Source organism: Triturus cristatus, chromosome 4_1 (genome assembly GCF_964204655.1).
Source record: "Triturus cristatus chromosome 4_1, aTriCri1.1, whole genome shotgun sequence".
Taxonomy (NCBI): Eukaryota; Metazoa; Chordata; class Amphibia; order Caudata; family Salamandridae; genus Triturus; species Triturus cristatus.
Window position 1 is genome coordinate 133218204 of NC_140585.1, and position 12871 is coordinate 133231074.

General features: G+C 42.7%; 1 non-coding gene across 1 annotated transcript; it reads right to left on the minus strand.

Annotated features, from left to right (window-relative positions):
- Positions 1 to 572: 572 nt before the first annotated feature.
- Positions 573 to 645, minus strand: TRNAR-UCG (transfer RNA arginine (anticodon UCG)). The gene has a single exon. It is a non-coding gene; the product is annotated as a tRNA-Arg (tRNA).
- Between the last annotated feature and the right edge of the window lie 12226 nt (positions 646 to 12871).

Here is a 12871-nt window from a genome sequence, read left to right on the forward strand (position 1 = left end):
CTTCACTTACTTCTTTTCTCAATATACTGGGCTTAGAAAATGGTATCAAGCCATCCTTATCATCAGTAGGACACGGAAAGAGGCACTAAGTCTCCTAACCAAGTTCAACCACACTCTGCAACTTAACCATTGCACTACAAATTAGGCAACGGGGGCATCAGCAAAGGCAGCCAATGTGCCGATCCTTTATACATTTTGTGTAGTACTTTTCTTACTCGGAGGCAAAATCAGCACTTTAACTGCCCAAATCATACAGATTTTACACATGTTCCACTCTATGCACACATAGGCACACACCTTGCAGTTCTTCTACACACACTTAAGCTAAAAACCCATTCTGTCACGTCAAAATTCTGCAAACCTATTACATATTCAGTGTGTCGGCATAGAAGCACTTTTTAATGCCACTAAAATGCACAAGTAGTTAGACTGAAGATACAACCGGAATGAGTTTACAGTATGTACTCCACTTTATTAATGATTAGTAATGAGAAATTGAGGACTACAAGAGTATTGGAAAAGACTTTTTCCACTCTGAATGTAAAGCAGATTGTGTGACCATTGGCCAAAAACGACCACGAAGGGACTCGAACCCTCAATCTTCTGATCCGAAGTCAGAGGCCTTATCCATTAGGCCACGCGGTCATCCGTCCACCTGAGGTGATTTTTATCATGTAGGTGGTATGCATGGATGGAGAACATATTATTGAAAGGTATTCAGGTTTACATCCCATAGTGTTCTTTCAGCTCTTTTAGCTGGAAGCACTTTTTTGGAATCTATATATTCAGAATTTTATGAGTACGATATGCTTTTGTTTTCCTTTTTCCATACAAACCTCTTTCCTCATGAGTTTAAAGCTCATTTGTATGCTCTACATAGCTCTGGACGTTTCCAGACGTGGAGTGAAACTGTTTTGAAAGTAGTACAAATTGCTCCTTCCTGCATATGCTAATTTTTCACACTCACATAGGTTGTATAAGTTTTATGAATCCTGGCTTGACCTATTCAAGTAGCTGAAAGCCTGTCACCACCTCTAGAAACAAGATTCACACCAATCCAATTCATATCATTTTTTCCAAAGGAATATGTTCTGGCCGGTCGAAAATGCATCTCACAAAAATAGGCATTTAAAAATCTACTTTGCAGTTTGTGGTAAATAAAATAAATATTACCGGACTGAATTTCATGCGGAATCTTAAATTAAAGTAAATAGCTCAAAATAACAAGAGGCAGAATCCGTGGTATAAGAGGTTTTCTAATGGGCTTTATTCCATTCAAAATGGCCGACTCGAGTGGCGGCCTTCAGGTTCCGTCACCACGAGGGTTCAGGAAGTGAAGTACAATAACTTATTAACAGACATACATTTTTATAATAAGTGCATTACAATGAAACGAATGTAGAAGGCGTAACATTTGATAAGAAAAATGACGTAACAGTGACATAATCGAAACTAGGCGTAATAAGGAATAAAAGAAACATAATTGGCTTGCATTATCAGACATAGGTGGATCTATAAGATAATACTTGGCATAGATGCGCGCGCAGCAGCATGACGTGTAATTGACGTGTAACTAGGGGGTGAAGGGGACTTGACATTTAGCTCTACATGTGGAGACGAGAAGTCTGGGGTCAAGTCATCCTAATCCCAAATCATATCTAACATCCTATGTTTAAAGAACTATGTTATCCACAAGGAAGAGACTCTCGGACAGAATCTATTCTATACTGACTATGTGCGTGTACAAGCGTCTAAGTGTCTATATGAGATGCGAGGGGCAGAAAACTTTCCATAGCAACAGGGCTATGAATCACTTGCATGAAGACAGAGAAGCCTGGCCTTTTGCTTGGTAACTGGAGGAATGTTTACTTAAACTACTAGGCAAGAATGCATCGGCTGAAGAGCAAAATAGATAATTCGAAGGTGAAATACAACTTCTTGGCAGACAGGCGAAAACTGGCCGAGGCAGGCACCGTTAGCTGCACAGAGAGTAGGACAAAGTTCATGGATACAGATGCGAGCTCAAGCTGAAGCTGTCAGAGACAGAGAGCAGGGAAAGGCTTTGAGGACAGAATCGGGCCTACTCGCCTGAACTGTAAAAATGGAGTAACTTGGCCATATAAAGTCGGTGGCCTTTTATACTTAGGAATCGAATATCCAGCCCATTGATGGCGGATCTGACAGAGAACATGTTGACGGTAGACACACATATGTTTGCGTCTTAGAAACTGGAACTGGAGGGAACATACATGTACTTGTAACATGCATATAGAACCGTTGGGGTCCAAGATAGGGGACATAACTGACCAGGAAAATCCACATTTCCACATTCCCTCCTTGTCCCCTTCTTGCCCTTCACGAGACATCAATCTTCATCATTCCATCGATTTGCTCATGGAGCATCATTTCTTCTTCCTTCTTCTTCCGGGATCTTGAGCGAAAACCTTGATGTGGAATACACGATGTGGCACACAGACCACAAATCGCTGGTCCACATTGCAAACATATGCAACAACTGAAAAGCATAAGAAGGCCAATACCTAGGAAGGATAGAACTCTCCATCCCCAGGCTGATATCACACTCCAAAACCACCCGGACCACGTCCAAGTGCCTGGATTCTCGTGTATCTGGCTTACAATCTTATGAAGGCGTGTTATAGCTTTATATACAGATGGCGAATTTTCTGGTATGAAAATGCAGCAGCTGGATCCGATGACCCTGCAAGCTCCGCCCCTATCGGCCAGGATGACGTCAAGGACAAGACGATTCTGGAGAACAACAATTCTCATCACTGATTGTTCCTCTGTCAGATTGCCTAGGGCGGCTATAGTCTCGTTTACTACAGCTTCAAGAGTCTTGGTGAGTCTGCGTATCAGCTTACTATTTGATATTGTACCTATATAGGGAAAGATACCTTTATTGAAATCTACATACTTGTCCCATGCCGTCTCAGTATAATCGACAACTGGGAGATCTCTTCGCTCTCTATTGTGTACTAAATGAACATTTCGATAATAATCAGGAGGAGCTAGGAAAATAGGTGGCAGAAGGAATGCTATGTAACAGGTACCATCCCAATCTAGAGGCAGACGCATATATGCCGTCTGACCACATATAAAGTAAGAATGGCGAGAAGCTCTAAATGAAGATTTGCCTTGATCACTATATTCTACTGTAGTAACGCATTGGCTATGGCCCATATGTATGGAACCAACTTTTCTCACACATAATTCACCCTTTACTGGAAATACTGACATAGTGGGCAGAATTAGTTCAACTTCGGATTTGACATTCAAAATCATAAGATTAGGCGTAAAATTACCTAATTTATACACTTCATTTTCTAAATCAGTTCCTGTTCTACTGGGGTGACCCTCCTTATTAGGGTGACAGACTTTGAATAAAACTAGATTTAGATTTCCCCATATCCAATGTTGTTGATAAACTGCTGTGTCTGGGTCTATGGAATTTAATAAACTAAACCATGCTCCACAGGAGCCATTGCGTGTAAATGGATGTGGAAAGAAAGGCAGAACTCCTTTGTTATTCTGATAGGGAGGGAGTCGGCCACACACCCAACAATTGGTCACATTACTAGTCTGATGGGAATGATGTAACATACTAATGAATGTGTTATTGCGCAGCGCAAGTCTATAGGACAACTCATGTGGCGGTAGGTCACTAAAAGAATGTTCATCAGTTATATTGAAAACACGTTTAGAAACAGGATGATATATGTGCAAAATCATACTCGTAATAATTACTAAAATACTCAATAAAAACAAAATTAATAATGTCACAATACAGTGGTTACGCAGTAATTTACAATAAGCATGTCGTTTCATTATGATTCTGGACTCTGCATCATTCAGACCTAAGGGATACATGTCGGGACAGATTCAACCGCTTCACCTTGGAGAGGACTTAAACAATCAAATCGTCCGACAGTTTAGATCTGGACCTGAGTTTCTGTTTATAGCACTGAGAGTCATTTTGTTCAACAAAAGGAAGTTTTGAATCAGTCTGTGAGGGAGTGCAGGGCACAGTGTCTATATCTGAAGGTAGTCCATGAAATTTTTTTATATGGGTGGAATGCACCCATCCTTTCCGTCCTTCGATCTTCACAGCTGTTCTGGTCGTCAGCAGGACCTGCTTAGGCAACTTCCACCTAGGATCCAATTGGCTTTTCCTATCAAAATTCCGAACCAGGACAAAGTCCCCGGGGACCACGTCATGGGGTTTCACCTCAGTGTTGTCAGGAAAAGCTGCGACCACCTGTGAACGAGAAGATTGTAGTGCAGACATCAAGGAAGCCAGGTAATCTGTCAGCATATTACAGTCAACATCAGTTATTTTACGGGGTATAGGCGTCCCCCACATATTCGGTGGTCTACCAAAGATCACCTCATACGGGGATAGCCCTGTTCGAGAGTGTGCTACCATTCTCATGTAGAATAGCGCAACTGGTAAGGCTACTATCCAGTCCACACCTTTTTCCTGACATATTTTGGACAATCTGATTTTTAAAAGTTGATTATGTCGTTCCACGAGACCTGCTGCCTCGGGGTGTCGGACACAGTGGAATTTCCACTGATATCCCAACAAAAGTGAGACATGTTTCATTAATTCGGATGAGAAAGGCTGGCCGTTATCTGAATATACAACACGTGGTAAACCGTACCGTGGGAAGAATTCTCGAACTAGCTGCTTGGCAGTAGTCGGGGCAGTGTAATCTGATACGGGATACGCCTCTGTCCAACGGGAGAGAGCGCAGACAACTACGAGGACATATTTGAATCCTCGACAACGTTCCATCTGAATATAATCCATCTGGAGGACTTCAAAAGGATGGTCAGGAGGCTGAAATCCACCCTGCTCTACGGGAACACTCTTTCCTGGATTAAACTGACAACATATCATACAGGTACGAACTTTTTGTTTAGCTGCTGCTCGTAAATGTTTGTTGAACCAAATGTGCTGAATGCTGTCTAGCATAGCCTTCTCTCCTAAATGTGCTGGACTGTGAACTGTAGCTATAATGGCTTGAACCATGGAATCAGGGAGAAACCATACAGATTTCTCTTTCGTCATCCATCCTTGATCTGTCTGGATCCCTCCTAGTTCAGTCCACTTCTTTATTTCTTCTGCTGTGGCATGTGTCTGTATGTCAATTACATCAAGTGTGGGATCCTTAATTGTCATACACTGTGTTGGTGTCTGAACTATTGGCTTTGTCATGTCGGATGTGCAATTCTGAGCAGTCTGTTTGGCTGTTCTGTCAGCTAAATCATTGCCTTGAGAAATGATATCAGTAACCTTCGTGTGTGCTTTACATTTCATAATTGATATTGCAGTCGGTAAATGAATCGCGTCTAACAGAGCATGAATGAGGGACCCGTGTTGAATATGTGTTCCATGAGAAGTTAAATAACCCCTCTCCCGCCAAAGCACTCCGAAGTCATGTACGACTCCAAATGCATAACGTGAATCAGTATATATGTTGACTTTCTTGTCCGTGGCTTGAATACAGGCTTGTGTTAGAGCAACAAGTTCTGCTGCTTGGGCTGACAAAGTATCTATACAATTTGTCTCAATAACTTCAGTGTCTGTTGTGACTGCATATGCGGCAACTAAATTTCCTGTACTTGTCCTCATACACGAACCATCTACATATAACGTCAGGTCTGGATCTAGCAATGGAACGTCTGTCAAGTCTTGTCTAGGTTTCGTCTTTATTTCAATGATTTCAACACAATCATGAGCTAGTGGGTCTGTTCCAATTACAGGTAATAGTGTAGCAGGATTCAATGTATTACACCGTCGGATCTCTATGTGTGGTTGAAACAATGTCAGTTCATAACCAGTAAGTCTTGCTATGGTCAAGTGTTGTGTTTGTGTTCGGTTCACAAGAACCTCTACTGCATGTGGTACTTGTACTGTCAATGGGTGTCCTAATACTATGGCATCGCTTTGTCTAATTGCTAAAGCTGTCGCTGCCACTGATTTCAGGCATGCAGGCAAAGCCTGAGCTACGGGATCTAATGTACTGGAAAAATAAGCACATGGCTTGCGTGATCCTGCTTGATCCTGAGTGAGTACTGATAAGGCAGTACCTTCGCGTTCTGTAACAAAGAGTGTAAAATGTTTGCTATAACATGGTGTTGCTAAAACAGGTGCTTGACATAAAGCTTCCTTTAGGCTTTCAAAAGCTTGTGAATGTTCCTGAGTCCAAGGGAGAACAGTCGATGTGGCTGCCTCCTGTGTGGTTAACTGAATGAGTGGTTTTGCTAGAAATGCGTACTGAGGGATCCACTGTCTACAATATGAAGTGAGGCCTATAAAAGCCCGCACCTCCTTTTGTGTCTGGGGTATTGACATGTTAGCAATTAACTGGATGCGATCTGGTGTAAGCTGCCTTCCCTCCTTGGACAGCGAGTGACCAAGATAAATAACTCGCTGAACACAGAATTGCAGCTTAGAAGGGGACACCTTGTGCCCCTTGTCGGCTAGGAAATGTAAAACTGTCAGAGAAGCTTTTTCACATTCTGGCTCGCTTCTCGCGGTGATCAGCAGATCATCGACATATTGAAGCAGTGCTGTATTGACTGGCATGTGGATACTGTCAAGTTCTCGTTTCAGTGCTTGGCTGTAGATGCTGGGGCTTTCTGTAAATCCTTGGGGAGCGCGTGAGAATTTAAAGCTGCGCCCATTTAAACTGAATCCGAATAAGTATTGGCTCTCCGGATCTATTGGGACGCTGAAAAAGGCATTCTTGAGATCAATTACGGTAAAAAATGTAGCTTGAGAATCAATGGCTGTCAGTAATGATGAGATATCGGGGACCACGGGGAATTGTGGCACAATGCATTTGTTTAATTCCCGCAAATCAATAACTAATCGATATACTGGTGGGGCCATAGGATCAGTTCGTTTAAGAATCGGAATTATCGGTGAATTACACACATTGGAGTTGGTTTCTACAACCACTCCTTGCGCAACTAGCTCGTCAATGATCTTCAGTAAAGCCACTACAGCATCGGGTGGTAACTTGTATTGTCGCATTCGTGGTAGTACCACTCCTGCCTTCAGTGTGACTCGGTATGGTGTAATGTTCATGCAGCCAACATCAGTAGGGCCTTGTGCCCATAGATGCGCTGGTAAGTTCTGTAGTCGGGAATCCATGTCTCTGGATACATAGTGACCTTTGAAATCACGTAAAAACAACCTTACTCCTTCCGGAGAACAACATATTATGGCTCCTAGTGCTTTCAGAGTTTTAATTCCTAACAGATTTTCTGGGCATGATTTAGTAAGCAATAAATCTGTAGTTCGTGTCAAAGGTCCTATCGTAAGTGGTAGAGGCTTTGATACTTCATTAACAATAGGTTTTCCTGAAAAACCAAGGGAAACATTTTGAGAGCCTGAGAGGGGTGCCCCTGGAACTTCACTACGTTTTATAGTTGTTCGACTTGCCCCTGTATCGAGTAAGAATTTTCTATCTTGACCTAATAATTCACTATGTACATAAGGTCCTTCTTGATCTACAGGAATCTCGATAAGTGGTAAGTCAACTTCCCTCTCTAGGCTGGTTCATGCGTAACGCTGGTATTCAGGGTATTCATACTGTGCAGTCTGATACAGTTGTCGTGTTGCGGTTTGTGTGGCAGTAGCAGGCAACGGTGGTGCAGCTGGCACAAACTGTATGGGTTGCTGTGAGGCTGGCATGGACTGTTGCTGAACTGGCACGGACTGTCCATGCAGCATAGCTCCTTGTTCATTCTGATCTTGTCTAACTAATCGTGGTCTCTCCTTTGTAATGCCTGTAGCTATATTACGTTTCAGGACTGGACAATCGTGTACATGATGGCCCAGTTGTTTACAGTAATTGCAGGTTCCTTTTACAGGAACTGCAGAATCACCAGAATGTGTCACACTCTTTTTGTGACCATCTGCTGGTACTGTCTGAGAAACTAGCATTTTCATTTTTGTATCCTTCATGCGTCTATGCTCGTGTTCTTGTTCATCCCTAATTCTATTGTGATGATACTGTAACATTTGTAGCATTTGCGACGGAGTGTTACTTTGCCAGGTACTCTCGAATTTCAATATTCTATTCTTTACTGGAGGTAATGCATTTTCCACTAATTTTGTCACAAATAAATGTGGATATGAGTCACTACTTGCTTTTATACCACTATTTATACCAAAACATTTTTCAAATCGAGCATAATAATCGCTTGTGTCTTCATCTTGCTTTTGTTTGCAGGCTGTGATTGCACCCCAATCTTCCTTTTTTGTAGTTAATAAACGTGGCAGTACCTGTACTAGTAAACCTGGTAATAGTTTAACTTTATCCCCGAGCCCCGAACCTGCAGTTCGGCCCCTTTCTTCCTCTGCTAATGCTGTCCAGTCTATCTTTTGGTCTCCCACTTCCCACTCTTTTTCTTTCAGTTTTTCATAAATGCCAGCAGGCAAAAGCACCTTTAATATCGTCATAATATCAGGAAAGGTGTACTCTCCCATCAGTAACATGTCTTTAATTTCTCGGTGGAAACCCGCTGGGTCTTTATCATGGCTAGGTACTACTTTCTTCATTTCTAATAATTCCATTTTTGATATGGGTGTGTAAACAAATACACGGTGAAACTCATTGTCTTCGCCTTTTATTGGGTGCACTTCTCGTAAAGGATTTTGTCTATCCATATAGTACGGCGTTCTTTCTCTATGGGGCAGCGAGAGAGAATCCGGACTTACAAAAAGGACATACTGTTTACGTGACACTAATATCTCTTTAATTAACTTGTTACTAGAACCTCTCCATCTGTTCGTGAGTAGTTCCGTTAATATATCAGGTAAAGGACCAGGATCAGCATGTTGGCTCTTATATAATATGAGGAGTTGCTGAATCATATAGATTCCAGCTAAACGTTGTTCATCTGTACTGAGATTGAGAAACGTGTGTGCTACGGTCTCATCACCATATTTTTCAGGACTAACGATCCAGTGAACGGCTGATCTGGCTAATTCTTGCTCATCCATGGAATCGAGGAGGTGGTAACCCCTTCGTTCTCGTAGTATTTTATCTGTGGCTTGAAACGAATGTTCAGGAGACTTCAGATTTATTACAGGCGTTGGATACGTTCTGCTATTATTTGGACATACAGAATGTATGGGATCAGAAAAACATCTAGTATTTTCACAGGATCTTCCTCTGCCTACATAGGCTATGGTCTCTGACTGTCTTGCAGAGTCCCCTGATTCGGACACTTCATCTTGCTCAAACTCGTCTGTTCCCAATCTTTCTGCATGAATACGTTCTATTTCTTTACGGATTTTTCGGCACATGGCTATTATACAATTTTGCTTATCGTGTCTCCCTTCTGATATATTCTGACTCCATCTTGTAAGAGTAAGCATTACGTTCATGTCTACCCCCGGACGATCTTGATTTCTGATCACACAGTTTATGAGGAAACGTAACAGTTCCCCCTGTATTTCTACTTTCTGGAATTCCATAGCTCTGTTAATACATCCTGGATCTCGTCCTGTTTGAACAAAATGATATATGTTATCCAGATGCGTAGTCATCCCTGGTAACCTTGCTAAATACTCTGCGGCTCGCCTAATACGTAATGATGCCAGGACCATTTCATCCTCTTTACCAACCACCGGGTCATATCTACAATTTACAAGGAGTTCCTTAAGCGCACGTTCACTTACGAACTTAGGTGTACGTGAATGTGCTGACTCTTGAAAGACAAGTTTATTTATTCTAGGTGGTGTAAAAGTACTGCTAGCACCTCCCGTGGCCCCATCTGGGGCGTCGGGTGTGAAAGGGTTCGTTGAACGTGACACAGCAACTATGGGTGTCGATACCCCTGTAGAGTCGACTGCGGAAACAGATGCGGAAACAGATGTGCTTGCCGAAACTTGCGTCGGGACTTGCTGTTGCACGGGGACAGATACCTGATCCTGACGTTGAACCCCTCCGCCAGACGGTCTATGTGGTGTGGCGTTAGCATACTCGGGGGCTGCATCATCTAGATATGAGGAAAGGAAAACGTCTTCTGCGGTTCTGGGACGCCCTTTTGGATGTACCTTAATTGGAAATAATGGGGGTGGCAAGTCTTTTGGTATCTCTGGAGCAGCCTTAGGTAATCCTTCGGCTAGAAGGGGATACATACCATTCATAAGAGCATTACTTTGTCTATTTACTTGTTCTGATTTCACTCGGATACCTTCCTCAATTAATAGATTTTCTTGAACTTTATTTGAACTTTCTTTACTCCTCTCTTCTTGTCTACGTGCTTTTTCTGTTCGTCTATGAGATTCTTTACGCCATAACTCGATAGCGTCTTTCTGTGACTGTCTGACCTTTCTTTTCCATAACTCTTCCTCCACTTTCATGATGCACTCTGCATCCCAGGTTCCCGCTATGGGCCACCTTTGACTTTCCGGTAATCCCTTGGTATAATCTACCCATAGATCAAGAAACAATATGGCATCTATGCCATGTTTATGGTACATGAAATGTCCTGGAGTGTCTCTAGGAGGAATAGGAACTGCTTCTTCAAGCACCCCTTTTCTGGTGGTAATCTGTCTTAACTTCGAGAAGAGCGGCATATTAACAACTGATCTGATACTTACTCTTGAACTTACTTAATACGAGAAACACAATAATGAACAGTGAACAATGAACAGTCATTCATACCACAATATGCAAGACATTTTCTGAATACTTTAAACATTAAACATTAAACATTTAATAATGGTCGACAATGATGACAGTCTGCTTAACTAATCACCACGCTGAATTCTTGACAATAACTGAATACTTCGGAATACTTGATATACTGCTAAACAGTACATATACACTGCTAAACAGTGCAGACCGGATTTGTGTACCCAAATCCGTCTTGACCGGCACAACCTATGTGCACGTCAACATGCCTCCCCGGCGATGGTACTCACCGAGTAGCTCCTTGAAACGGAAGGCCTCAGAGAATGGACAGGACTCGATAACTGCGGACATCGGACCCTCTGGACGTCGGAATTTCGGAAAACCTGGTGGGCCTCTGTATACCTCGGATCTTGCTCTCTCAGCTAGGCTCTGGTCGGGATACTTCGCACTTCTCACCGCCTCGTCTGGGTTGATCGCAGCCTCAGTCGCCCCCGCTTGACCGGAGGGAGCTTACAGGAAATCCTGCTGGTACGCGTTTATGGTCCGTCCAGCTGTGGCAGGAGACCGGGCCTGCAACGCACCGCCGGCGCGTGAGATGAGAAAGTGTCCCTGTTCGGGCGCCATTATGTGGTAAATAAAATAAATATTACCGGACTGAATTTCATGCGGAATCTTAAATTAAAGTAAATAGCTCAAAATAACAAGAGGCAGAATCCGTGGTATAAGAGGTTTTCTAATGGGCTTTATTCCATTCAAAATGGCCGACTCGAGTGGCGGCCTTCAGGTTCCGTCACCACGAGGGTTCAGGAAGTGAAGTACAATAACTTATTAACAGACATACATTTTTATAATAAGTGCATTACAATGAAACGAATGTAGAAGGCGTAACATTTGATAAGAAAAATGACGTAACAGTGACATAATCGAAACTAGGCGTAATAAGGAATAAAAGAAACATAATTGGCTTGCATTATCAGACATAGGTGGATCTATAAGATAATACTTGGCATAGATGCGCGCGCAGCAGCATGACGTGTAATTGACGTGTAACTAGGGGGTGAAGGGGACTTGACATTTAGCTCTACATGTGGAGACGAGAAGTCTGGGGTCAAGTCATCCTAATCCCAAATCATATCTAACATCCTATGTTTAAAGAACTATGTTATCCACAAGGAAGAGACTCTCGGACAGAATCTATTCTATACTGACTATGTGCGTGTACAAGCGTCTAAGTGTCTATATGAGATGCGAGGGGCAGAAAACTTTCCATAGCAACAGGGCTATGAATCACTTGCATGAAGACAGAGAAGCCTGGCCTTTTGCTTGGTAACTGGAGGAATGTTTACTTAAACTACTAGGCAAGAATGCATCGGCTGAAGAGCAAAATAGATAATTCGAAGGTGAAATACAACTTCTTGGCAGACAGGCGAAAACTGGCCGAGGCAGGCACCGTTAGCTGCACAGAGAGTAGGACAAAGTTCATGGATACAGATGCGAGCTCAAGCTGAAGCTGTCAGAGACAGAGAGCAGGGAAAGGCTTTGAGGACAGAATCGGGCCTACTCGCCTGAACTGTAAAAATGGAGTAACTTGGCCATATAAAGTCGGTGGCCTTTTATACTTAGGAATCGAATATCCAGCCCATTGATGGCGGATCTGACAGAGAACATGTTGACGGTAGACACACATATGTTTGCGTCTTAGAAACTGGAACTGGAGGGAACATACATGTACTTGTAACATGCATATAGAACCGTTGGGGTCCAAGATAGGGGACATAACTGACCAGGAAAATCCACATTTCCACAAGTTTCAGAACACTAACATGACTGTGAAGTGTACACAAGTAAAATGGGACAGTTTCAAAGTACCTAATCCCTCATAAACTTCCGAGAGGAAGCATGTAATAAATCTACCTAATTTTCTGGAAAAGAAAGAGGGAGGATTTTTGTTATCACCTCAGATGGGACTTGAACCCACAATCCCTGGCTTAGGAGGCCAGTGCCTTATCCATTAGGCCACTGAGACACCCATGCATAGCTCTTTTCTAGAGGCATTATTTAAATGTATTCTATGGTCAGACACCGGTGTGTGCACACAGGGCATTTCTCAGTTCTCTCTATAAGTAAACTTCCCATTTTCATCCTCTTCCATCCCCGACTTTAACGCTCTCTTCTATGCTATAATGGAG